The sequence below is a fragment of the Salvelinus fontinalis genome, chromosome 27 (genome assembly GCF_029448725.1).
Source record: "Salvelinus fontinalis isolate EN_2023a chromosome 27, ASM2944872v1, whole genome shotgun sequence".
NCBI classification, from domain to species: Eukaryota; Metazoa; Chordata; class Actinopteri; order Salmoniformes; family Salmonidae; genus Salvelinus; species Salvelinus fontinalis.
Window position 1 is genome coordinate 10040208 of NC_074691.1, and position 24069 is coordinate 10064276.

Sequence of the window (24069 nt, forward strand, 5' to 3'; positions counted from 1 at the left end):
GGAGATTCAATGACCTCTCCTTGTCATCACACACACACACACACACACACACACACACACACACACACACACACACACACACACACACACACACACACATATTGTCCCAGTTATCAATTATGGGAAGTTGCAATGATTCCAAATAGTTAAAACCGAAATTCTACAAAGCTGGTGATTTTTATTTGAAATGACCAAATAATTTTATTTTTATGGTGGGCTAATGGGATTGACATTTGGACACAGAGGCTACAGTAGCCCGCTTCACAATAAACGTACGACACTTGCTCCGACCATTACCTCTCTTGTCTGAGTTGAGCTGCATATCGTTTGCGCATCCACCTCTCTCCTCCAAGAAACGCCCAAACTCTCAAAATCAGTCGTCAGTCACAAGTCTGCTGCTACTGGTGGACGGCTGTGGTGGGCACTCCTACTGTATTTTGGAACTCAAAAGCTTGAACGCGCATATTCCAACTGCACAGTGCTTTGTCAAGGTGCCCTGAAAGCAGAGGGTACGCACTTACCGATCTACAGTTTCCGCGGGACAGCGCTGAGATTCACCATTCCCACAGAGGTCCACGAGATGTCACAACCTACTTCATTACATTAGTAGCAGATTACCTACACCTGGCTTCTTGGCGCCGATATTTGTGTACACGTGTGTTCCGTGTGGAACCAGCAGGATGACTGTTTAGAATAGTTTAATAGCATATAGAAACACAGAACATTTTCTCGACGAGTCGGTCCGGGACATCTCTTGCGGCAGTGCGTGTAGGTGCTTGAGACCGAGAAGCACCTGCTCTAGCCCGCAGATTATGTGGGGTCGCTTTCTGACCTCTACTGCATCTTGTTGGTTCTTCTTGTGCATTTCGCCACTGAGAGGATAGCCGTGTCCCGTTGAGGATGCCTAACAGGTAGGTTTACAGTAACATTTTGTTGTTAAAAAAAATATTCTGTACGTGTCATTCATTCCACCAACTAGGCACAGCGCTGTGTTCTGACTAGGCTGTTTTCTACGGGCAGGTAGCCTAACTACGGAAGCAATGGCTGAATGGATATATTTTACGTGTTCATCCCAAAGTTTGGACAAGTCTCTATAACTTAGTTAACATAATGTATGTATTTTTTTTTTTACATGGGTAAATAATAAGCCTTTGCATTTCACTCCATATTTTCAGCTGTCAGGACAGAGCTAAAATTGACCTGCTAGGCGTCATTTCTTTTGGCCCATGTTTTTTTAATTACATTTTTTACAAGTTTTACATGCCAATCTTTCCAGTATGTCAGTCTTTAAGTTCACAGTTATGTTCTGTATTGCAATGTTTCCCAACTCGAGTACCCCCAACCTTACCCTAACCCTAACCCTAACCCTAACCCATTTTTGCTGTAACCCAGTCAAGCACACCTGATTCAACTTGTCAACTGATCATGAAGCCCTTGATGAGTTGAATGAGGTGTGTTTATCCAGGGCTACACGAAATGTGTGTACTGTTGGGGAGACTCTAGGAATGGAGTTGGGAAACACTGCGGTATTGGATAAATAGTATACTGTATTTACATCTAATAACCATGTAATAACCTACAGAATTTCAAGGATGTTTCCACAAAGTTAAATTGTAACTTTGTCACCTGTTTATAGTACATTATGTATTCTGAACCTGTGTGTATGCTGTTATTTGCTGTAAATTGCTTTATGAATGCCTATAGCAGGTTTTACAGTATATTGTACTATGCAATATAGATGGGCACTCAATGCATTACAAAAAACATTCGTTTTGACACATTTTTGTTATAGCAAATCAAAATAGAATCTGATTTCTATGATGCGCAAATAGAGCTCTTAATGTCAGACAGTTTCAGATCTTAAAACATATTTTTAATCTGGGCTCCTAGTGATTGGGTAGATGTTACTCTAAGAGGGTCTTTGCTTTATAAACACAGTGATACATATAGTGTCATATAATGTATCCCTCACAGATATAGGTAGTTGTAGTGCGCCCTAGTTTCTTGTCATATACTTCCTATGCCAATGTAATCCATGAGTTTAAAGTGATACCAAAATGTAACAAGTACCAAATCATGCATAACATCAACACTTGGTTTGCGCCAAACTATTCTCTCCCTCTCTGTCTCTCTCCCTCTCTGTCTCTCTCCCTCTCTGTCTCTCTCCCTCTCCCTCTCCCTCTCCCTCTCTCTCTCCCTCTCTCTCTCTCTCTCTCTCTCTCTCTCTCTCTCTCTCTCTCTCTCTCTCTCTCTCTCTCTCTCTCTCTCTCTCTACCTCTCTCTACCTCTCTCTCTCTCTCTCTACCTCTCTGTGTGTAAGCTCTTCTTTGATCTGTGTGTTTGTCTCTGTGTCTTCTCGTCTCTGTGGTGATTTACTTTCATTACTGTCTACAGATGCTTTTTGCTGTGTAGATCAGCCTGTCACCATTACTCTGCATTTACTTTCTAATAGGGCTTTTGCAATTAGTTAAGTCTCCAGCCTCATCTGTAAAAGTCAGTGGAAACAGACATAAACCACACGGAACAATGCCACGTTAGAATCTACACATTGCAGCGCCATGTTGTTGAATGCGCAACATGGGTAAAAAGACAACTGAATAACTTCCCTAAGCCATCTGCCTCTGTGTGTATTCCAGCTCAGTCTTGCACGTACAATGTGGGCACCACTAGTCTTCACTAGAGAGCTCGATATCCTACTCCTCTGGCACTTCTTCAGAAAGACAGCAGAAACTTTAAATCAAGGACGGATCTCATAAAACGAGTGTCTCTCTCCGCTCTGCACTCCATCCACTCACCCCCACATAGGCAACAGTGCACCACTGGGATGAGTTAGGGGCTGCTGCGTTGTCAAAGGCCTAATTTGGGATAATAAACGCCATGATGGCCGACAGCAAGAGACAGCCAGGGCGCCATATTGTTGCATTCATCTTAATGACTCCACTGGGTAGGGCTGCAGCAGGACTCCCAGGCAGGAGCTGAAAGCAGGCCAGTCTCCGTTGACCTTCTGGAAGAAGAAAAAAAATGGAGCATCCTGCTACCGGCTGATGAAACAACGTGGCTGGCTGGAGAGCTTGCCAAGCACTGTAAAAATCTCAAGAAAGAAAGAGAGCGAGAAATGGAGAATAGCCTTTCACTCAGAGTTTACAGTGTCCTTTACAGTGATTCTCTCAAAACCTCAAGCCAAAGTTAGCTATATTACATTTTATTTTGGCAACAAAAGGAGTACTTGAATGTACACTAGTGCTGAGCAATTATAGTGCTTTTTGAGGAAGTTTTGGTTAGGTTATAAAAATAATCATGGTTTGCGATTTTGGCTTTTGAGTGTTTTTTTTTTTAAGCATTAAATGCAATATGTATTATGTGGGTTGAATGCTGCAACAACACAGAATAAAAATCGGAATAAAAGTCCCCTGATGGTGGTGACAGCCCATTACGGCTCATCACTTAGTAACCATCATTTATTCACATTATTTCACTTTAATAAAATATTTCAGTTGTTGTGTATATTACATTTGTTTAATTTGATGACTTTATTATTTCATTCCAAGTAATCTCATCTCTATAGAGCTGCTGCTTATGCTCTCTGACAAAATCACTATTAGTAGTTCTTAAAAGTAAATAAGGCATATTTTTAGGACTGCTGAATACTGACTATCAATCGCTTAGATCATGTATTCTCAGGTAGAGATACCTCACAAAGCAACAGCTGCTCTCTATATAACCTCACAATCACACATTCTTTTGTCTCTTCTGTAGCAGGCATAAAAGAAACACAGACTGGACAAGTAGATGTGCAACGGATTATGGTCCATGTAGTTAGTTTAGTGCATAAAATGCGGTAATTATGTATAATTTTTGCCTATTGGAAACTACAACTCCTTACAGTTCAGGCTGGATCTCATTTATGTAGAGAAACTGCAATATGCGCAGTGAGCTCACAGAAGAAGAAAAAACGAACAAAATGGAATTCAAATAATTGAACCGCAGTTGGTCAATTAGTTGTTTTAAACGGAAAAATAACTGACATTTCTGTGAATTGCTCAGCACTAATGTACACTGAGTGTACAAAACATTAGGACCACCTTGAGTTGCACCCCCTTTTGCCATCAGAACAGCCTTAATTCGTCGGGGCATGGACCCTACAAGGTGTCGAAAGCTTTCCAAAGGGATGCTGGCCCATGTTGACTCCAATGCCCACAGTTGTGTCAAGTTGGCTGGATGTCCTTTGGTTGGTGGACCGTTCTTGATACACACAGGAAACTGTTGAGCGTGAAAAACCAAGCAGTGTTGCAGTTCTTGACACACTCAAACTGGTCGCCTGGCGTGTACTACCATACCCTGTTCACTTCAATTTTTTGTCTTGCCCATTCATCCTCTGAATGGCACATATACACAATCCATGTCTCAATTGTCTCTAGGTTTAAAAATCCTTCTTTAACCTGTCTCCTCCCCTTCCTCTACAGTACACTGAAGTGGATTTAACAGGGGACATCAATAAGGGATCCTAGCTTTCACCTGGATTCACCTGGTCAGTCTGTCATGGAAAGAGTTCCTGATGTTTTGTACACTCAGTGTATATAGTTTCCAAGCAATATCTAACTTGACCTTGACTACTGACTCTCATTAAGTAAACAAATATAACACACATACAGTAGTGGATATCTACCCCTATAAAGCACGGTGTCATCAATCCTGATCCTTAATAATCCGGGGTCAAATACCAACTAGCAGCAATACCCAATTTGAACAGACGTGTTTGCTGAACAACAATCGAGATGAATTGCTTGCTTGCTATGCAATTAGGGAGAGAGAGAGAGAGAGACGCGATTGAAAGCTGCTGCGTATGGCGTCGGGAATTTGTCACTCCTCTGTCCTGACACCCCTATCTAAGTCATCTTCCTGTTGCTGGTGAGTTATAGTTAAGGTGACCGTGATCATTATTCACAGACCGATCTGCTCTTCCCTTGCACTCTGTTCCTCTTGGGTCTGATCCAGTGTGCTCTATTATACCTCCCTGTGATGATGTGCGGAGGTCTGGCTGAGGAACATCTGAAGGACAGCAGGGCGTTTTAGCGCCTTTGAAAACAATATCGTAATCCACATCCGTTAGCCATATGGGTTTGATTCTCAGGATTCGTCGGGTGCAGCATAGACGCCCTTCCCAACGGTGTACCGCTGGAAACCTTATGTTTGATTACATTGGATTTTGCACTTCTGATTTTAGTTTGCTTTTTTTTCTAGCTGAGCTTCCATTTGAAATGTACATTTCACATTTGAAATAAACATGATTTATTTACAAACACAAAATGCACACCATAGTATTGGTCATATGTTGTTGAGTAGCTTTTGCTTTAGGTTTTTAGAAACAATTGCACGGTATCAGATATTGTATCTATTTTCCTTTGTGTTCGGATGAAAAACAATGGAAGTTATAGCTCTCCCTCTGCAGTACTTGTGGTTTTAAAGCCGTTGAATGGAAATGCAGTATATTACCCCTAGCATGGATCCATATTTACTACCAGTGCTCTCTACTGTGTGTAATTGACTTTGGAATGCATAAATAATTACGCCGACTCGTCTCTGAGTGATGCCTACTCGCTTCCTCACCATGTTCCTCCTCCCTGTTGCAAGCTCTCACTGCTCATTTGTTTTTCACTGCCTTAAGCCTTATCGTTGCACTAGTCCCTGTTGTAGTCTAAGCCATGATACTGCACCTATAGCAGTGTTTCTGTAAAGAACAACATATTTTCTGAGCTGAGGCATACAGTACAGTGAGTGACGTTGAATAATGTGTGTACTGTTTTGTACTGTACGCTCAGTGTAATGGAAGGTCCAATGCAGGTCAGTGTTTCCCCAAGGATTTTTTCCAGCAGCGGTTGCAATGTTAGTGTAGGGAGAGTTTTGGCTTGGAAGTGGGCGTGGCCGACCATTATAGAGGGCCTTCTACTGGCCACACAATAGCTAAATTCCTACAATTATACATGTTTTGCCATGTAGCGGAGACAACATTTGACAGTTTTAAAGCATGCTTGCAAGGGCTCTAGATAAACTTTTTCCACTTGTGGCACTGGTGCAACCAACTTTTTCAGTTGATGGCACCAGCACATGATTAGGTCGCTCCATTTTGTCCCTGCGGCGCGACGTTAATAACCTGACCTGTGTTCTATAATGTAGCTGCATTCCATACAGAGCCAGGATGATAATGACTAGCAATCTTTTAAATTAGCATGCCCTTGCAGGGCTTGACATTCAGTAAAATTTGCCAGTGGCACATTGGGCCCACAAATGCTGATGCTCCAGATACTGAACTAGTCTCAAGAAGGACAGTTTTATTGCTTCTTTAATCAGAACAACAGTTTTCAGCTGTGCTAACATAATTGCAAAAGGGTTTTCTAATGATCAATTAGCTTTTTAAAATGATCAAATTGGATTAGCTAACACAACTTGCCATTGGAACACAGGAGTGATAGTTGCTGATAATGGGCCTCTGTACGCCTATGTAGATATTCCATAAAAAAATCAGCCGTGTTCAGCTACAATAGTCATTTACAACATTAACAATGTCTACACTGTATTTCTGATCAATTTGATCTTATTTCAATGGACAAAAAAGGGATAGCTAGTGTATCACTCTTTCGACTCTTATTGGATGTACATAGATCATTTATTTTCACTTATTGCATCTGCATGCTTGTTGCCTTCTCGCTGTTGCACAATTTCGCATGTGTGCTGGCTGCTCGTTCTAAATAGTATCATCTAATCTGCTGTGTTGTAGTACTCAAGACTGGTCTTGAGTCCAGTCTCGAGACCACATATTGAGTGTCTCGGACTTGTGTCGGATACATTTGTACTCGGTCTTGACTCGGTCTCGGACAGTGAGGACTCGTAATTTCTTCCCTCTGGAGCAGCAGAGTAAAAAACTCATAACTATCAGCTTCCATTTAGTTAGCGCATAAAACGGCTTCGCCAGGCCAAATATATACACTCATTTCTTGAAACATTAATATCTTAACGGCCTTATCAGTTATAGGCATGTTTGCGTAATGGCGAACCTATAGGACTTCAGTGTGTGGCAGGTTGGTGATTCTGAAAGGACTGCAACCGTAAGACTGCAACCGTGCAGTAATATCTAACAATGCACACAAATCTAAAAATAAAAGAATGGAATTAAGAAATATATAAATATTAGGATGAGCAATGTCGGAGTCCGGAGTGTGTGTGTGTGTGTGTGATGGGATGTATAAACATTATGGACAGTATGTGGATACAATATTTAGTATAATTCTGCGCAATGTACTGAAAACCCACCTAGCTGTATGGACAGGGACAGTATATTTGGAGAGAGCCATGATTCCGTAAAACAGAGTATGTTACAGTCCCTGATGTCTCTCTGGAAGGAGATCCTTGCCCTGAGCTCATCTACTTTATTGTCCAGGGACTGATCATTAGCGAGTAATATACTCAGAAGCGGTGGATGGAGTGCACGCTTCCTGAGTCAGAAGTCCTCTCCGAATACCTCTTCCCTGCCGGTTGCGTCTTGGAGCAGCCTCTGGGATAAGTTCAATTGCCTTGGGGGGTACGAATAAAGGATCCAATTCGGGAAAGTTGTATTTCTGGCCGGAATGCTGGTGAGTTACCGCCACTCTGATATATTCCTGCTGTATGTAATAACACTAAAAACTTTCAGGACAAATAATGTAAAAAAATAAAATGCTGAAAAGTTGCTAAGGAGCTAGAAGCAGAAATGTCATGTTTATCGGCTGGGAATGTCAATACAATCAAACTAGCAAGGGCAATGATCACAAGTCAGTCATAACATGGCTAATAGGCTAGTGTATCTATTTATGCAGCAAGCTAAAAACACGAAGCCTAACGTTATACACAGCTAGAGATGCAGGTGTCATTTGGTTGGCTAGCAGGAACTTGAACGACTGTTGTCAAGTTAGCATATCTCTTGGGTTTCCAAATTCACTCTGGCTATCTACTCCGATTTCAGGCTACAATTCTCCATCGTTTATCAGTGCAATTTTGATGGCCAACTAGCTGAAAAAGTTTGTTCCTTCTTTAGATTTGAGCTTATCTTGCTCTGGCTAGCATTAGTTGTTGATCGTGTTGTTGTTGTGCATAACTGAGGGAGAGAGAGCCTACCCTTTCATGGTTGTTTGATCAATTGGACTGTAAAGTTCCCAAATGTAAGAGGACTCTGATGGTGTTTTCATATTTGTAAAAATCCATTCAGGTGTATTTTGTGGCTTTTGGCGAATGTGTTCTAATGATCTAAAGCCGCTCTGTTGCAACTGCCTGTAAACGCACAGTCCAGTTCAAAGTGAATGTAGCAAATGGCTTGTTTGTATAAATGCCTACTGTGGCTCTAATTGGTTATAGTGCACCGGTTTGTGTCGACTCCGGTCCTGGACAAGACATATGTTTTAATTCTGTTTTAATTACTGCAGTGCCTATTAACGATGCTGGGTCAAATATGCACCGCCCTATGGGACTCCCAATCACGTCCGGTTGTAATACAGCCTGGAATCGAACCAGGGTCTGTAGTGACGCCTCTAGCACTGAGATGCAGTGCCTTACACCGCTGTACCACTCGGGAGCATAACGTGTCTCTTTTCAGCATTCGTTTTAAATAAAAGTTTAATTAAAAGTTTAGATCTAGCAAAAAACTGTTGTGCATTGAAAATATATTCAAAGCCCTCCTTCCCCCTTCCAAGCCTCATACTGTCTCATGCTGTCTCATGCTGTCTCATGCTGTCTCGTGCTGCCTCATGCTGTCTCATGCTGTCTCGTGCTTGTGAATGAACTGATAAACATCAAGTTCTATCTTCCTCTGCGGCTGAGTCCAGCGTATCAAGTCTCCAGCCTGACCTCTCGGTTGACAAAAATGATGAGAGCAGCGTCTGTTTGTTGTCTGACTGCAGAGCAGACATTCATTACTTCACAGAGACAGACAGACAGAAAGGGGGTGTGATGTGTTTTTCCCCCTCTGTGGCGTGTCGAGTTACATCAGGGTTCAGCAGTTTATATATATTTTTTGCATTACTGCGTCTCTGCCGAAGCTTGACCATAAAAAAGATAAAGGTTTATTGATGTGTTTGGAAATGATGCCATAGCACAAAAGTTGATTTACTTAAGTCATTCTGACCAGAATTAGGGTAGACTAATGGCAGGCATAACTAAATGACAGTCAGGTTCATCAATTTCACAGAAAGCACTTTCCCCATCATGGTCACCATGAATGAGGGCCGGGAAAAGGCTGAGAGAAGGGACCACATTTCTCTTCTTCAACTCTGGTGTTTCATGCTTGTCAAATAATGCAGGCGAAGGAAAACCTAATGGAATACTGAAGGATTTCACCATCAACATATAAGAACTAATGTTACCTTACAAGTGGCATCAAAAACAATACCAGCAAGTCATATGTCTGGTTTAGTGTTTATTATATGGACTTGAGAGGATTTTTCTTGATTCATGCTACTGAAACAACATCCTATTCTTGGCAAAGATGACTTGATAGTTTTAAGGACGTCTGTCAGTTCGTTTTTTATGTAGTGACAGAGTACACACGTAACTTGGGCCACACAGTCTGACAGCGGAATGCAACACAAAGTGATAGAAAAGCGTGACTCATTTTGAGCTGCTATCCACCGCTATCATTTAGTGGTTGCATCTCCCTATAACATTTCTGTCTCTGGCAGGGCCTTGGCAACCATTGGCAACCACTGTCTCTGGTAGGGCCTTGGTAACCACTGGCAACCACTGTCTCTGGCAGGGCTATGCATCCCCCGCAGGGCTGTGGATGGTGTGCTGCAAGATTTACTGCACTGTACCATTTTAAAGATTCAAAATCTTTAGCACCCAGGGACAGAAACAATAAGCATGAAATAGTGCTGGCAGAGCGTAGTGTGTACCGTGGACCTTGTTTCTTTACCACTGGGTTCTCTCGGGTTAGCCAGGATTGCTGAGGCTATTTCTTGTGAAAAGATCAGCGTTGACAATTTTCTGTTGAGTGTTTTCGGAGGCAGTCATAGAGCGACATTGGCTTCAAGCTCAAGTATGTTGAGTTTAATATTGCTATTCTGCAGCAGGAAATTACCCGCGATGGCATAGGTGGATCCAGGAAAATGAAAATGGAGGAGTTGACAACTTTATTCAAATCAAAAAGTATTGAGATACACAGCCAGTCAGATTCAAGTTTCTTGGGGGAGCAGTGTACTACAAATCTGCTCTGATTCAACCCTGAGTTAGCATCCACAGACTAAATCATCAAGGAATCTGCCTAGCTTATTGATCCATCTGGGAGACACTACTAGTGGCGGCCAGGAGAGGTCAACCTAAAACACGGAGAGGGGCTTTGAGTTCTGGGTGTCAGTCAGTCTAGTGTGGCCTGGCTGAGCCACGGCGAGTGACAGTGATGAGGAGTAATCTGAATCGGTCCCCTGACAGAGAAAACACCCAGCAGCTGGACCTTCTCTCTCCCCAGTCTCTCTCCAGTCTCTCTCCAGTCTCTCTCCAGTCTCTCTCCCCAGTCTCTCTCCCCAGTCTCTCTCCCAAGTCTCTCTCCCAAGTCTCTCTCCCAAGTCTCTCTCCCAAGTCTCTCTCCCAAGTCTCTCTCCCCAGTCTCTCTCCCCAGTCTCTCTCCCCAGTCTCTCTCCCCAGTCTCTCTCCCCAGTCTCTCTCCCCAGTCTCTCTCCAGTCTCTCTCTCCAGTCTCTCTCTCCAGTCTCTCTCTCCAGTCTCTCTCCCCAGTCTCTCTCCCCAGTCTCTCTCCCAAGTCTCTCTCCTGTCTCTCTCCAGTCTCTCTCCACTGTGAGTTATAGGCGGCAGTTATCTGATGGAGCACTTAGTTGCTGGTGGAGCCTTGTTTTCAAGTATTCTTTTCACTTACGTTGTATCGATCCCTGTTGCCAAAGTGTTAATGATGAGTCATACTATTAAATGTTATGACCCACACTGTATTCAATTACTCCCCTTTCTTATAGAGATGGGCTCTTGTAATTAAGGTCTAAACAGAAGCACTTAGAAAAGAAGAGCAGCAGGCAACACAAAATTACCCAGATAGCCTTCACATTTGATACCAGAAGAGAATAAATTATGCAGCAGAGCAGATCTAAGGCGGTGTAAGTTTATAGTTCTTTTTTTTTAAATGATCGGTTTCTCTCACTAAAATAGACTAATGCTTTGGTGAAACTGGTGAAATAAAATACGGGTGTGAAAACGACAGGATAATCATTTACGGGATTTAATGAGAGGAGTACGTACTTTAAACATGTATACAGCGGGGCATTTGCTCAGTTGACTTTAGGTTGTGTAGGGAATGTGCAGTCACAGGGGTATATGTAATGCCCAGGGCCTCCGGTCAGACGAAGGGTTATATTTACCTGAAGAATTGAATGTAACAAGGCAAAGTGCTGCTGTTATGAGCTTATCATCACTAGAGACACAGTGAAAAGATTGTAAAGGAGTTAGTTAGTTAGCGTCTTTTGGCTACATGTTTTTTATGTAAATGTAAAGAGTGTTACAGTTCTATGTTGCATTCTAATGACTTGCTGTATGGAGGAATAAGACGATGAAGGCGATGGGATATTCTGTTCAGTAGGCTGGCCACTACGTCTAGATTTGTTGGGTCAAGCTGGAGGCTGGGTTACTTTCATCTAATAATTCACAGGACCAGAGTCAGCCAAGGGTGATTTTAGATCGAAATTGCCTCGTTTGAATGTCTCTAGGGTGGTCTAACTTCTCACAGGAATAGAGTTGGACCACACTGCTACCCACTTAAATTATGTTTCTGAGAAATGTATCATCTGTTGACCCAGGGCTGCTTCATCTGAATATGTTTCTCTAATTGCGTGGGAACAGCCGTCCTTTCAACCATGACAACATCTTCATGTTTGATCTGCGGTGTTTAAGTGGATCAACTATCGTAAGTGGGATTGATTTTGTTTGCAGGCAGCATCACGAACACAAGGACCTAGTCGACATGATTTGGGAATATTCTTCTGCTAGCGCCTCTGAAATTGATTCATTTGATAGCCAGTTTGCTCTCTGACTCTCTGAGTGAGGGCAGGCTTCTCTCCTCATAAGTGTATTAGATTCTCAGGACAGTCTTGTCTGATTGAGCATTCAGTTCACCCTGTAGCAGCCCGAGGGGCATTAATAAGAATTGTATCAGAAGCCATGAAGGCTGTGAAACTGGAAAGTTTCTGCTGTCAAAAGAGCAAAATCCCCATGAATATTCTATTGGTCTCATGTAGCAGAGCGAGGGTGCTACAGCATTCCTTTAGTCATAAATTAGCCCACGGGGCAGGGCACATAGTGACAGTCAGAGCTAGCATCCACGTCACAGCCCTAAAACACTCAGTCAGAACATCGGCATTGGCTTTGGTTTGAAGGACCTGACTCCAGTGCTACCGTGCCACCAGTATAAAAGAATTATACTGTTGAGGAAGCTGTTTTCGAATACACTATTGAATCTATTGCATGTATTTGAATAAGATATACAACAGACTAATGCAATAGACTGCGGGCCTGTCTGAAGCCCGGCAGGTGAATGAGGTGCTCTTCGATCAGATATGTTAGAACAATGCCTTTGGGAGAGTCGTGGTTTGAAATGGATAAAACCAGGATCCTAGATTTTAGTGATGTTTAGAGTTCTGCGTGACAGAAGAAAAAAAAAGGTAATGTCTAGTGTCTCAGGCATAATCTCTTCAAAGCCCGAAAAAGAAAAGCTGCAGAAAACACTATTACTAACAAAAGATCATAACCCTTGAGCAGAACTTTCAGGGACCTTGACTTAAAGTACTCTGACGCTATGTTGGCTTTTTGGAAAGTCATTCTGAAGGCAAAAACTCTTGTTACTTTTGCTCAAACTCTTGTTTCTCACTCGGCCAATTTGTGTCTGAACCCTCTCCAGGCCTGGATGTAGACTGATGTCAGAACGTGCAGGGCCCTCGCTAGACAAGAACAGACTCACTTAATGTCTTTCACTGTCAGATCGCACAATTACAAATGCTCCCCTTTTCTCTACGTTTTGGAGCACGCGCTCAAGTATTAATGTGCAAGGTCGTCTCGTGGTTATTCTCTTAATCTAATAAAGTGGAAACAAGCACTCTCAATGGCAGTGTTCAATTCGGGAATATTACAGTGCAAAACAGCTGAAACTGTTCCAGTGCACCTCTTGTACACCGCTGCTCTCTCAGATGCACACACAATGCATCATAACTTTTTTTAGGATAGAATGAGGTGGGAGTTGGGTTTGGTACAAGTCACGGTACAGTACATCCTCAGGGATGTAACCTAAATCTTTTTTTATCCTCTCGGAGCTGCACAGAACAGCTTCTTCTTACCGTTGCCTAGGGTGTTATGCAAACATCTCAGAGTTTCCCGTCATTTTTGTTTTGACATTTATACGTTTACACATTGTAAGCACGTTTCCGTGAGTATTTTAGAGGAACTCAAAATGGGCATATCGCTCGACGGTAGTCCTCTCCTGGGTGCCACTGAATGGTTGTACCGGGTCTCTCTCTCTCTCTCTCTCTCTCTCTCTCTCTCTCTCTCTCTCTCTCTCTCTCTCTCTCTCTCTCTCTCTCTCTCTCTCTCTCTCTCTCTCTCTCTCTCTCAAATGGCTTTTTCCTGAGATGTGTATAATCTCACAGGGCTCAATTATAAGTGTTGAAGGAAACAGAGGGACTGGTGTTTTCAGTCTTCAAAGCTGTTCTGCTGAGTTCCTGCGTTCTCTGTTTACTTCACTGCATGAGCCAACCCGTTTGCCCTTTCAGCAGCATACTATTGTGTTTTTATTCACAAAAATGATATATCATCACATTTGCTGGGTTTTCTTTTAAATCTACCGTGCTAATTATTATTTCCCGTCATAAGCAGAAATCTGACCGAATGCTAATGCGCCAAAACACATGAGTGTAACACCGAGCACAGCGCTGTAACTATATAGTACAGAAAAGTCCGCATTCAAGCATAACAATTGCTCCACAACTTACACATATTGTTTGTCTTAACACAATGCATGCACTTAGATGTCTAATATTCATTCTGCCATGTTTCTCTCTGTGTTTTGGGGTTGGGGGAGGGGGGGGCAGCAGAAAGAAAGGCCTGTAAGAATAACAGTTTGCGTTGAGCACCGGAGCTGATGACCTCAGGGTCAACAAATGCATCGACAGATCATAGGTGCTCTCCGTCTCCGACACCCACTCCCGTTGAGCAGCGGACAGCCGAGCGTCTTCCATGATTAGGTGCAGCCTCTGCGTCGCGAGCACATTGGAGATGAGGAGGGCGGTCCGGGGGGGGGGGTGTTGCAGCAAGCGAGGCCATCCATTCTGGAGCTCCAGCTACTGCCGGGATCAGTAGATCTAGTAAATAGATGAGTGTCCTGACCTACAGCCATGTCCTGCATACACCACTGACCTGGCACATCGGTCTCTGGAGTAACGCTATACTTTTACATTGATATGAATGTGCTCCCACTGTATGCGTGCATATATATGCAGCAGGACATGTAGATATACCAGTTCCCCTGTAAGCAGTCTCAATCCCCTTACTCAGCTGTCGTATGACTGTACTGATAGGAAAGCTAATCCACTGGTAACTCTGGGGATTGAATTTCTGGGACCTACGCGCTCTCAGTTACCGTGTAATACCAGTTGTAATGGGAGGGAGTGTAATCTGTCACTACATAGCATAACGTCTGGGTTTCTGATATACCTTGATGCCTCTTACTGGGTTGGACAGTGAATTTTCTGTCCCTTTCCATCGGAGAGATCAGAGACTTTTGAATGATTTTTAAATGCAAATCTGAACTGTTGAGTAATTTCGGTAACAGCGAGTAGACATATTGATATATCCTCTGGCTATTTGTCCAGAGGCAGGTAAAGCTCTCCTCTAAAGATTAGAGACATATATTCCGCTTGTGATCCATGATGGTGAATATGTGGCCCGTGCAAACACACAGTCCCAGAGGTATGATCATTTCCCACTCGACTGATCCTGCCTTACGGGGCTGACACCTTCACGCTCCACATAATGAGCCCACCTGTGACATCATTAACTCCTGCAGCTCACCCTTTAGGCTACCTATCGGGGGTTTTCAACTTTGCTGCATCGTCTGCACACATTCATTATATCCTCTTCAAGCAATATGTATCGGTTTCATCGGCAGCCACATAATAATTATTAAAAGGGCACAGCCTTAAATACTACTGAATACATGTATTTACATTACAGTATTAGACCATTGCTAGTTCGGTCAGTGGCATGGATGGAGGGATGGATGAACAGACCTCCCTCGTGGACTGTGTAGGGCAGGCTGCAGTATCCTCCAGGATCTATGGCTGAGTGAAGAAGTCTTTAGGGCTGCTGTCCATGGTGCTGATTCAGCCCAAGGAGATGAGCAGGGAAAGCAATCACTCCAGAACTCAGACTCAACTAAAAACATTTCTACAAGTGGAGATACTTATTTGCTTTTTGTCCAAATAAGTCAGTTTATGTATGAGGGGAACAGAGCTATCAGTTACTCAATTATGTCCTGTATTGATATTGTGATCTATGTCCTTTTTCTATTTCGGATATCAGGTGTTACGCCAAATATTTCCCAGAGCAGCTCCCAAGTTGTTCATTCGCAGTGCTACTCACCTGCGCAAATAGATTGAGTTATTTTCAAAGGACTGCCGTTTGTATCAGAAAAAAAACGTGCTGCATCATACTATTTGTTCAGCAGAATTAAATCCACCAGAGACGTGCCTCTGTGTCAAAATGGATTTGCTGCTCCGTGATTTGTGGGATCGGTAGCGTCCTTTTAACACAATTTCACGGAACAGGAGATTATTGATAACAAGCCATGAATATAATGGCCGGCTGCTGCGAGCGTGGTCAGTGAGGAGGGAAGTGTCATGCATCGGGAAGATTGATGCGGGCCACGCTGTGGGAGGTCAAACGCATTTCCAGAGAGCCGTGGCCAGGAAGCCATGGCCAAGGTAAAACTCTACATGTACGTATTGTATTTATAATATATCCTGTCAGGCAGTTCCGCACTGTGCGCCCAATGCAAGGAGAGAAAGTTGTAAATAAACACATTGATATGAGACATGCGTTATACAGCTCTGTCTAGACATGATAAAGCCATGCAAAGTAGACGTGATATTGTTGTACAGTATCTGCAACTCAAAAGCAAATGGATGACTATCAACAGTCGGGTTATGAGGCAAAGTTTATATGAGCTCTGTTATCATTGGAATGCATTTTTATACCTCGCTGTAAATAAACCAATGGCAGCAGTGGCCATGGTTAGATGAGCCGCCGTAAAAACCGCAGAATCCTATTAAATTTTTTATAAAAGCAGCCATGTTTTATGAAGCCAACTCCACTCAATATTCAAGGTTCATAGCTTGGCATTGGGACTTGGGAGGGAGCAGCTGTCAGGCTCTTATTACAAAGGATGTTGCACTGTACAATAACAATCCATATATCTCAGAGACCTCCACATTGAAGTCGACGTCTCGTGTATCCCATCTCACCGAAAAACAAGTTTTCCTTTTGATGTCACTTGTCCCCATCAACAACCTCTCCTCTGATATCTGAAGAGCTAGATAATTCTGTTGAGCTTTGATTGGATACTGTGTGGCGCCCTGCCTCAGAGACGACGTTCACCTTCCAGACAACACAATAACAACTGAAACGGAGCTGTCCACACTTCTAGCACTTCTAACCCACCTGAGCTTTCATTTTCTGCCGTGCTGGGTTCCTTAGCTAGTGACGCATCAGAGCACACAGCATGCACAAAAAGGCCTAGCTACTTCATGGGAATAGCTGTTGCCTTGGCTCTGACGCTACGTTTGGCTGACTGTGTGATTTGATGTACTCCGTGGCCCCAGATGATGCACCCTTCATTATTTGTCAACACAGCAGAGCATGACTTATTAATGACTCCTTCACGGTTTATTAAGCTCACCGTCAAAACACTTCATTGGGGACTTTTTGGGTATAAAGTTCCACTCTTCTCATCCCACTGATTTGACAAAACTCTTTCCAGCTGAAGGATCTAGAAACGAACTCTCGACGGGGTCCCTCTTTGAAAACAGTCGTGTTTGTTTTACTCGCAACACCTGAGTCACTGACTCAACCCTGTGTAATCGAAACGATAATTCAGTGAGCTTGATCATCACGTAAGTGGGAATGACTTCTTATGTGCAGTTTGCTTCCTGCATCTTGAGGAAGATTGTCCATGTTATTGCAGAGCTGCGTTTGCTGTGTCAATCAGGCTTGGCTATGGTCACCCATCGCCATTCATCCTTTGGCCTGTAGATGTCCATTTGCAGGGCCTCCCAGTTGATGATTTAAGCAACCTACAGTTATCACAGCCTCAACAGTGAGTGGCGGCCATGCCAAATGGGCCAACAGCCTGCCAGAAGAAGAAGTGCAGTGTGGCTCCCCTTCCCTGCCACCTCATAACAGGAGGCTTCCAATAAGAGGGCCTTCTTATTTTAGGAATGGCTCCCCTCCTTTGCCCCTTCTATCCCCTCCAGTCTCTCCTGTAGGGGGGTTGTCAGCTTTATGGATGTTACTTGCTCTTGGAGCACATTGCAGCCAGAGCTGGCCCCGGGATGTCATCTGGAGGTGTGAGACTATAGCTTTACTTAAGAGGAGACTCTCTCTCTCTCGCCCTCTGCCCTCTGCACTGAGGTCTGACAGACAGATGTTCTTTTCCTGAACCTGTTTACTTGTTGGGCTCAGAGCCATTGAAGCCAAGTTTAGCACTTGCTTGTTACTTTGCCTGTGGCAATGTCTAGACCAGCTCCCTCCTCCTCCTCCAACACATTCACCAGTCAGCTTCCTCTGCTCATTAAACTTGTCTGGTGTTCATAGAAAAACAGAATATGTTTAAAGAGAGTTGGCAGGCATAGATCTCCTGTTCAGAGTGACTCACTGTAAAACAAAGTTAGATGTTAAATCTGTGATCAGATGGATATGTGGAATTATCATGGGTCTAGTTATACAATGACAACCCAGAAGCTTTTCTGCCGTTTTCTTTGCACTCAGAGACAAATAAGATAATCTCATCAATTGAGAATGACATCATGTTGCTACATCTCAGCTCAAGTGATCAAAGAGGAGAGAAAACAAGCTAATTGGATCTCGTCAGGGAAATCAGGTAGGATGACAGATATTGTGTGGAATGTAGTTCAAAATGTGGAAAATACTGTCTGGATGTATAGAGCTGGGTTTGTATCACTCAAACAGGCAAAAGAACATGGGAAAATACAGACAGTACTGTATATCAGAGTCTTTGTGACTGGGAAATAAATATGCAAAATACTGATGTTTAGGTTGCTTCATGAAGTGTTTTAGAAAAGTGATGTTACTTACAGGGAAATAAATGTGGGCTTGTGACATGCCAGTGACTCTGGTGCACTAGTTCTGGAATGGGCAACTTTGTTGGGGGTGGGGGCCACAAAAACCTTAACTCACCATGAGGGGCGGGAGTGGTTCCCAGGTCTACGTACCCACATCCATACACACACATGCAGTCAGAGCCCTAGCCTTTTTGGGGGCCTTAACCTCTCCCTCAACCAACCACATTTAGAGTTCTGCCACTGGTCTCTCGCTGAACTGCAGGGAACAGAAGCTGTGACAGAGAACATCTGACAGACTGTCACTTCAACTGGGTCATAGAGGTGAGGTGCTATGAGTAAACCCCAGCAGCAATTTTAGAGTTTATTTCCTGCAATTCTACACATTTTGCCACGGGGCGGAGAGAAGATTTAGCAATTTGATGCACTAGATGATCTGTGGTTAGGCTAGCTTTAACTTCATTAAATAGCACTTTATGTTGCCGCTTTCTATAGACTAGAAGAGCAAACCAAAAAGGAACCAAAGTTAAGGGTTATGTTTAGCCAGTCATTACGAATGGTTAAGGGTTATGTTTAGCCAGTCATTACGAATGGTTAAGGGTTAAGTTTAGCCAGTCATTACGAATGGTTAAGGGTTATGTTTAGCCAGTCATTACGAATGGTTAAGGGTTATGTTTAGCCAGTCATTACGAATAGTTAAGGGTTAAGCTTTGGGACAGGTTAAAAAAAACAGGGTTCCCAACTGGGATCGAACACACAACCTTCTGATCCGGAGTCATGGGGTTACATCCATCCATCACCCCTGTCCACAGCACCCTAGCCTACTTGATTGTAATAGCGCTCACTGTTGCCCCTAGTGGCCTGTTTTGAAGGCTTTTCCCGACGTCGTCAGGACATCAATCTTCAACGACCTGGTGGAAATGGCACCCTACTCCTTATATAGTCCTCTACTTTTGACCAGAGCTGTATGGGTCCCGGTGGAAAGTAGTTTGGGGGACACACGGAGTCTCCCTCCCAGCCTCCTTTCCTCTACTGTCAGGGTGGTGACTGGCACATGCAGTCTGCCTGTCACTGTGAGCTGGATAATTACGTGGTCAGTGAAAACTCCCTTATCTCTAATGAACACTTGCAGCTAGCGTTTTAAAAGCTTTCTCATCTGCCGTGGGAAAGAAGAAGAAAAAGAGATGCTGCTACTCACTTACTGTCAAGCTTCCCGTGTGCCCTCATTCTTGTATCTTCTCTGAGGCTGCACCATCCCCATTGTGGCTAAACATCTGATTTTATGCCGTTGGGTTGTGACTTCAAGTGGTGCGTAACATGTGGATGATATGGGAGCCACAGTGCTGCTGACTACTGATGGCTTGGCTCTTTGCTGTAAATAGGGAATCTATTTACCAATAGCCCAAAATGTCTACACAAGACATATACAGCAATATAGGAGCAGCTATGCAGTGAGATTCACAGTGCTGGTTGATCCATAGCAGTTTCCCTAATGAATGTATTTTGTGCACTGACACAGATTACTGACTGAATCACACAATGCGTGGGAGATCTCCCAGATCAGCTCTATCTAGGAGTAATTAACACGTAGACACTGAGGACTTGGCCTGACAATTTTATCAGCCACATCTCACACATTTATTGATTGAAACTCTCCCGTGTTTGCCATTTCAGCTGCATAAGCTCTGCCTTGAGTGCTGACATTTAGATGTTTTTTTATTTTATTTCTTAAAACACATACCTGCTTTTAGTTTTACCAGAAAACCGAATACTTTAACATAATCGACAAACAAACACGGAAGGCAGAATAGCATTTGCATAATTTGACTTTGATTGGCCACTTCTATGTCAGAGAAATTCCTTGAGCTCAGATCATTAGCATAAATGACTCACAAAGCCTGATGCAGCAGAAATAAAAGGATGAAAATGGAATGATTATGGGTTTCTCGGAGTGAGGCTATCTTCGCTAGACAGACTGCCGGGTGTGAGTGCTGCTATCACAGATGTGTTGCTGCCAGCCAACTGAAGAACAAGTGGAGAATGGTAGAGGAAAGAGAGAGAGTTAGTCAGTCCGGGGGTTTACACAGTGAACATGGTAGTCAGACTTTCAAAGTGTGGCATGGCAGCTCTCACGGCCCTGCCTCTGTCGTTGTGACAGTACCAGTGACAAGGCTGCAGCTGTCGTGTGATTTGATTGACTCTACGCCATGTGGAAATGATCAATGCTATGGCATGTCACCTGTCCTGCTCTGAGAACACATCACCCACATCAGATGGACTGCCACGTGCTATACAACAGTCCCCTCGGAGACAGAACCCTCGGGTGTACTGTCTTTGGTTTCCCATGTTCTATCTACGGTATCTATCACAATGGATTTAAGGTATGTCAGTGGATTTAACCCCATTGACTAGTGCTGTGATGCCATTGAAGATACAGCCCCGATTGGGGTTTACTACTACCAAGTTTATAGTTTATTATATACCCAGTAAAATAAAACTGGTAAAGTATTTCCTGTTCCCATGAATATCTCTCATGAAGTACAGCATGCCACTGGAGGTAGACCAACCCAAGCTAAAGTTCAAAGCCACTTAAGTCTTTATGATTCACAGCAAGTAATTGGCTGTCCTTATGGGTCTGTACGCTGGCCACATAAAGAACTGCCCTGTGTTTTACTGCCCCAGTTTATAGGCAGCGGTATGATACTATGTAGCTACTAAGAGCTACTCTTTTTGTTGATCAGTAAGCGTGTGGCACTAGCAACAGCTGATAAACTGGGAGGCTGATGAGATGAAGCTTTGGCCAGCTGCTGCACTGTGTCCGTGCTGCTGTTTGAAGGCTGTCAGTTTTACAGCTGACCTTGAGCAGAGTTCCGCACAGTAATTTATGGCAAATAATGTTCTAAGGAGACCCATTTCCAAGATTCACTGTCACTTCACACTAAACGATCACTCTGCCTCCAAAGACAATCTTCACTCCTGACAGGGCAATCCCATAAAAAAATATTGACCGGTCACCTGGGTGTCCTATCCAATTATGTGGAGTAGAAATTAATACTTTTAAAAGCTGCTAGTTTTTGAAAGGTTATTGCAATTTATTCTAGAGCTTTCCCTGGCGCGTTATGATCTATTGGCTTAAGGCATCATTAGTTTCTGGTGTGAGTGTCTTGCCTTGCAAGAGTGAGCTGCATTGCCAACTCATTGATGTAATACTTATTCTGAATATTCAAATCCGAGAGCAATCTATGTCATGGCTTGGTAATGGTATCTGAAGAATCTCTGGCCTAAAAACGTATTTTTACTTTAATGTTTATAGTAAACGTATTGATGATACACTGAGTGTACAAATCATTAGGAACACCTTCCTAATGTTGAGTTGCGCCACCTTTTGCCCTCAGAACAGCCTCAATTTTTGGGGGCATGGACTCTACAAGGCGTCGAAAGCATTCCACAGGTATGCTGGCCCATGTTGACTCCAATGCTTCCCACAGTTGTGTCAAGTTGGCTGAATGTCCTTTGTGTGGTGGACCATTCTTGATACGTACAGGAAACTGTTGAGCGTGAGAAACACAGCAGTTCTTGACACAGGATACTACCATATCCCGTTCAAAGGCGCTTAAATATTTTGCCTTGCCCATTTGTCTTGCCCATACACAATCCATGTCTCAATGTTCTCAAGGCTTAAAAATCCTTCTTTAACCCGTCTCCTCCTCTTCATCTACACTGATTGAGGGGATTTAACAAGTGATATCAATAAGGGATCATAGCTTTCATCTGGTCAGTCTATGTCATGGAAAGAACATGTTTTGTATACTCAGTGTATATTAAAAAAAAAATCACATTTCCTAGCTGTATGTGTCCATAAGTGTAGATTGTTGTTACAATGTGGTATGCTACATAAATGTACGGTAACGATGGGGGAAAAATGGGCTGCGGGCTAAGGCACTGCATCTCAGTGCTAGAGTCGTTGAATCCAGGCTGTATCACAACCGGCTGTGATTGGGAATCCCATAGGGCAGTGCACAATTGGCCCAGCATCGTCAGGGTTTGGCCGGTGTAGGCTGTCATTGTAAATAAGAATTTGTTCTTAACTGACTTGCCTAGTTAAATAAAGGTTGAATGAAAAAGTTTTTAAAAATCACACCGGCAGTCATGAGTCATTACTGCAGTAAAATTTCACGTCACCTTTGAGTCATGCTAATCTCCTCCTACCACATATTACATATTATGCATGGCAGAAAAACCTAACACAAAACAGATTTAAGAGGTCTTTGGTACATAATTGGTCTAGCCTATACTCCAAAATTAAACACATTTTGAGTAATTGCCTTTGAGTGTGGAATGTATTGTTATGCATACTGGATGGAGAGGTTACCCTATGCTATGCTCCAGACGTTCTATCCATGAGTCTGGGAGATAATGTAGAGCCCTAGGCGATGCTGTTGGTTCATTGATTGTGAAGGGTGGCTTACAGTTAGCCTACAATTATAGTGAATTTATAATAGCCTAGTAATAGGGCGTGTTTTCTATTGTCATAATTAATTGGGTGACACATTACCTTTAGCTATACAGAATATCTCGGCACCATGCGTTTCCACCTTCTCTCTCTACTTTATTCCTTTCACGAGCGCGCAGAGGGGCTTTCAACAGTTTAGTGAAATATCTCTCGTTGCGAAAACATGTTACTATCGATGTTGCCCAACAGATTTAACTTCGTTTCCCAAATTAAACACGGGGTAGCTTCAGGAACAGTGTTGGAGAGCGCATGGCATACAAAATTTGAGCGGAATATCACCTATCGCGCAGCTAGAGCATTGGAGTGAAATAAATGTTTTTATATTTATTTCTCAGCTGCTCATGTTAAGCAGAGCTCTGCTATTAAACCGAAGTAGCCTACTCCGCATCCTTGAGAAACAGACCAGCGGGAGAGCGCTTGGCCTCCATTCGCTAGTCATATGGATGACATGTCTTTTTCCCCCTGCCCATTTGATAATGTGCCAGTCCAAAAGAATACTAATTTTACATATTAGTAAAGACCAGATTAAATTGAGAATAGTCTGATGAGTGAAAATATGATCACTTGATGAGAGAACAGCTGTGCAGTCTGAGGTAAGGAACAAAGTGCAAAACCTTCTCAAATCATCAGTAGGTTATTATCACATCATGCACTCCATACATGTTTTAATTTCTAAGACATTCTAAGGTTTGTATCATTCATAACTAATGTTGCCAATTAACTCTGAATCTAGTGGATAGGACCTGTTTCAAATGATCATTGTTGTGCTCAATATAGCCACTTGAAATGCACACTTGCTCCGGAATGGGAAAAATATACTTTCTATTTTATTGAGCTAAGATCAATTATATTCTTCTTACTATAAAAGAATGGCATGGAACTTATAAGTATTTCTTGTCAGCTAAATGAAAAAGCATGCAGCCTATGGCGTGGAGCCTAGCCAGATAACATACAGTAGTCCAACTCATATTCTCTTTTTCTGAAATACATTTTCTTCAAATCATAATGTTTCTTTAGACCTGGCTAAAATAACTAATGAATTATTGTGATGGTGTATATTAAATTGATTTATTAGACTTTTTAAATGTAGATGTTCCAAAGGCGTGGATCAGCTGCTTGTATGAGTGGAGGCTTGGAGGTGCTAAACGTGTATATGTTAATTAGCAGTAAATTACCGTGAGACCAGCAGTCT

At 42.9% G+C, this 24069-nt stretch overlaps 1 protein-coding gene across 3 annotated transcripts in view; it reads left to right on the top strand.

The window, feature by feature from the left end:
* The first annotated feature begins 313 nt into the window (after positions 1-313).
* The window catches only part of LOC129824998 (heparan sulfate glucosamine 3-O-sulfotransferase 5), a 70947-nt gene continuing 47191 nt past the window's right edge, over positions 314-24069 (top strand). For 2 of the 3 annotated variants that reach the window (XM_055884625.1, XM_055884623.1), the window contains exon 1: positions 315-911. The gene's annotated coding sequence lies outside the window, so the exon portion shown is untranslated. Of the gene's footprint in view, positions 912-24069 lie in introns of all 3 variants that reach the window. The other variant, XM_055884626.1, reaches the window with a different exon arrangement.